Raw genomic sequence first — 4,987 nt, forward strand, 5'->3', positions numbered from 1 at the left:
TATTTTAATATTTGAAAGTTATTAGGGGAACAAGATTCCTATAAACATCTGAGTCAGTTAAATACATTTCATTCATATAAGAATTAATCAGGCATAATTACAAAAAGAAAGCATAATTGGTAAAAGAAGGGTCTTTGTTATTTTTGACAATACCAAGCCCTCAAGTAATCTACCAGTGTTAAGAAACACAATAAATCAATCTTAACTTATAGGATCTTTTACTTATTATATGATTTTCTTACATTTATATAACTTAAATTGATGAAACATCTAATATATTTTTTAAATTTTGAGCACATCTCACAGTAGTCAACACCTAAGAACATTTTTTTAAGCAGTGCTTTGAGTTCTCTTGATAAATTTTTGGACTGCCCCCAACTTGAATTGAATTTCACATTCAGCTCTACTGTGAGCAACCACAGATATGCCAAAGGGCTTTCATGAATCGTTTTTTATTTTTTTCACTAAAAATGTAAAAAAGTATTACTAAACAGATTTTTATCCTTTTTGGTGATTGAGGTATCTTCTCAGCAACTCTATGTTCATGAAGGCAAAACATGATTCATAATTTCTTAGTCACCCTGAGTTGTATGGAAAAACATATGAGGAGAAAAAAATCTTATTTTTAAAGATTTATTCAAATATTAACTAAAAATGAGAATATAAAAAAGATTACCAAAAATAAAGAGTAATTTTTAAAAACTGGAGTATGACCTAAATGGTTTAATTGTTTATAGGGTTTTTGGGGGGGAGGAGGGCAGTTAGCATATGAAAATTATCTTTATTTTTAATTGGGGAGGAAGGAAAAGGAAAAAAGGGTGATTTGAAGGAGGAAGCATGCTTAATAGGAGCATTTTAAAAATTTAAATCTAGAACTAGTTCTGTATCTTATGTGATAAAATTTTAAAAATATTTTCCAACAATCTGCTCTCTTAACCCCATTTTTTCCTTGGCTTTGGCAGTATTAGCTATTCTCTATCATCCACAACCCTTCTGATATGCAAATCTGGTATTTGTAGTTTATAAATAAAACCCTGCATAAACTGTGCATGTTTTCCACTCCTGGACTATTCAAATGGCAATATTCCTACAAAATAAATAGATTCAGTTCAATCTCCTTGCCCACTATGTGTACTTCAACCAATAACCTTTAATAGATTTGATTCATTAACTAATTTGATGATCTTATACTATAGCATCATTAGTTATATAATGAAGTTCTCAATTTAGGACTCCTCATTAGATTAATCAAACTGTGGTGCCTTAAGAATAGATTAGGGAAATGTCAGCACATATTAATTTATTTAATTTTAGAATTATATATCAGAGACCAAAGCAATTTGCAGGGTCAAATTGTCTTTCCACATATCAGATTCATGATCTTTTAGGTTCACAGATCAAGTTCCCTTCTTCCCATGTGCCATGTGAAAACCATCAAATGCTGTTTAGCTTACACAATGTGTTATACACAGCAAAGTCTGCTCCTTCAGTGGGTACAAAGAAGGTAATTCAATCTTAAAGTTCTACTGCTGTCATAAGTGTTTATGACATCACCAAGACCTAGCAGATGAATTGTAGCTTTGTCTTCCTTCTGCTAACATGCTCTATTAGAGATGGACCGTAAACATCTAAGAAGTCATTTTAACCCCTCCTTTACAAAAATTGCTGCTGATGAAAATTCCCTGAATTGTCAGGATAGTAGAACAAATGACTGCTAGTCCTCTAATAACTCTACCAATGGAGTAAGGCAAAAACCTTACTGTTAACTCTCAGAGTTCACACACAATTATGCTTTTCATTCCAAGACCTCAAAAGCTTTTACAACTTAGTGAACATTTTAAGATCACCTCCCTAAGCCCAACCCTGAAGGCCCAGTTCAAGTCTTACTTCCAGGATAAAGACTGGGCAGTCTTGATGGAAAGAACATGGGGTTGGACATGGAGGAAAAAGATAGCTTAGATACTGTCCTCACCACTGCCAAGGCAGATATTACTGGCTTCCTATTTCTTCCTTCTGCCATTTGTGTGAGAGCTAAGGGCTTTGAATGGGAATGGTCTTGATCATCGTTCAAGGGATGATCCATAACCATTTAAAAACAGTTAACAAAAGATGAGGCACCTGAATAGCTCAGTTGGTTAAGTATCCAACTCTTGATTTTGGGTCAGGTCATGATCACATTGACAACATAAGGCTTGCTTGAGATTCTCTCTCTCCTGCTCTCTCCCTCTCTCTCTCTGTCTCTTCCTTGCACTCTCTCTCTCCTCTCAAAATAAATAATTAATTTTCAAAAAATAAAGCAATGTTTCAAAGGGACACATGCCATATGTTTACACGTATAGGAGGATTAGGAGGAACTTAATGGAGGACCATGGGTGAGAAGAAGGGGAAAAATAGTTGGGGAGAGGGAGGGAGGCAAACCATGAGAGACTCTTGAATGCTGAGAACAAACTGAGGGCTGATGGGGGGAAGGGGGAGGGGAAGGAGGGTAATGGGCATGGAGGAGGGCACTTGTGGGGATGAGCACTGGGTGTTATATGGAAACCAACTTGACAATAAACTATTAGAAAAAAGAAGAACAAAAAACAAAAAACAAAGGGGCACATGCATCCCAATGTTTATAGCAGCACTATCGACAATAGACAAATTATGGAAAGAGCCCAAACGTCCATCGATGGATAAATGGACAAAGAAGATGTGGTATATATATACAATGGTGTATTACCCAGCAATCAAAGAGAATGAAATCTTGCCATTTGCAACTACATGGATGGAACTAGAGGGTATTATGCTAATTGAAATTAGTCAGAGAAAGACAAATACCATATGACTTCACTTATATGAGGACTTTAAGATACAAAACAGATGAACATAAGGGAAAGGAAGCAAAGATAATATAAAAATAGGGAGGGGGACAAAGAATAAGAGACTCTTAAATATGGAGAACAAACAGAGGGTTGCAGGAGGGATTGTGGGGGAGGGTAGGCTAAATGGGTAAGAGGCATTAAGAAATCTACTCCTGAAATCATTGTTGCACTATATCCTAACTAACTTGGATGTAAATTAAAAAATAAATTAATTAAAATATAAATAAAGCAATCAACAAAAAATGAAAATTTTTCATTTCCAACAACATGGATAGAGCTAGAATGTATTATGCTAAGCAAAATAAGTCAATCAGAGAAATACCATGATTTCACTCATATGTGGAGTTTAAGAAACAAAACATATGAGCAGGGGAGAGAAGAGAGAGAAGCAAATCACAAGAGACTCTTACAGATAGAGAACAAACTGAGGGTTGATAGAGGGAGGTGGGTGAGCAATAGGCTAGATGAGTGATGAATTTTAAGGAGGGCATTTGTGATGAGTACTCGGTGTTGAATGTAAGTGATGAATCACTGAATTCTACTCTTGAAACCAATATTCCACTCTATGTTAACTACAATTAAAAAAAAAAAAGCTGTCAATATAAGCTCACTACTATTAAGTCTTTTAAGAGTAGAGATAACCCAGCCTAAGCCAATTAGCACATGGTTTTCTTATAGACACAGTGATTGATTCAGAATGGACAAGTGACCTAATTTTGTTATAGCCTAGTAAAGCTTTTGATTGTTTCCTCTTCTTAAGGGTAGTGTGGTATACCATTCAGAAGCCTGGAACTGCTGCAACTACCATAAGATAAGCCACTTGGAAGACAAAGCCAATGCAAGGAGAAGGGCTGAATGTAAAGAATATTGAAGCAAAGGAGCTGAGGACCTGATCAAACCATACCTGAAGCTTACACCATTTCACCATTTTTTTTTTTTACAAATAGTTTATTGTCAAATTAGTTTCCACATAACACTCAGTGCTCATCCCCACAAGTGCCCTCCTCCATGCCCATCCCCCACCATTTTCAATTACATGAGCTAATCATTTGCATTGTTTAAGACACTTGGTGTTGGGTTTTCTTTTGCTTCCAATCAATAATCTTCAGCTTTAGTTTCCTCATTTGTAAAGTGAAGATAACTACTGAGATGGGGAAACTGAAAGGACCCCTTGAAAGACTGTTGTTTTTTTTGCTACCTCTATTCTTGCTACAACCTACACCCCCATGCTACACATTCCTTATGGCATAATGTATATACTCTTTGTAAAGCTCAAGGAGTTAAAGATTTCTTTGACATCTTCCCCACAACAGATAAAATCTAAGGGGTGACCAGAGGAGGTCATCATGCATGTTTTCCAAGACCACTGACTCCAGACACCTTGACACCAAGACCCCTGGCTCTAGGGCATAAGTGACTTATGAAGGACATCAAAACACTTGTCTTTGTTTTAACCAGTTCCTGGATGCCAGAGAGGACACCTACACCAGACCTCAATAAAAATTCCAGACCCCAAGCAAAGATGAGACTCACTCTTCTTTCGTTTCCAAGTCTCTGGATGTTTTGTATGTATCTACACTCAGTCTACATCATCAATAAAGTGCTCTCACTTCTTGGCTTGTATTTGATTTCTATCTTGTGCAAAGTCAAGGGCCCTCTTGGCTGTTCCTGTGGGACTCCCCCACTGTGGGTCCTCAGACTGTCAGCTTGCATCACCAACAAGTACCTTTTAGAGCCTTTTTTGAGGAATAAATGAATTGACACACATAAAATACTTGGCACACGGTAGCTCTTTTTCTACCAGTAGTCACAAAGAAGTACTCATTTTTTTAAAATTTTTTAATGTTTTATTTATTTCTAGGAGAGAGAGAGAGACAGCATGAGCAGGGGAGGGTCAGAGAGAGAGGGAGTCACAGATTAAAACAGGCTCCAGGCTCTGAGCCGGCAGTCAGCACAGAGCCCGACGCGGGGCTCGAACCCACGAACCGCGAGATCATGACCTAAGCGAAAGTCGGACACTCAACCGACTAAGCCACCCAGGCGCCCCACAATATGTACTTTTAAAAAGGATTTGATTTTGCTATGCTAACATGCCAAAGGATTTAATGCTAATTTCAGGCAGT

Source organism: Hyaena hyaena, unplaced genomic scaffold (genome assembly GCF_003009895.1).
Source record: "Hyaena hyaena isolate Hyena2069 unplaced genomic scaffold, ASM300989v1 scaffold_1049, whole genome shotgun sequence".
In the NCBI taxonomy this organism is placed as follows: domain Eukaryota; kingdom Metazoa; phylum Chordata; class Mammalia; order Carnivora; family Hyaenidae; genus Hyaena; species Hyaena hyaena.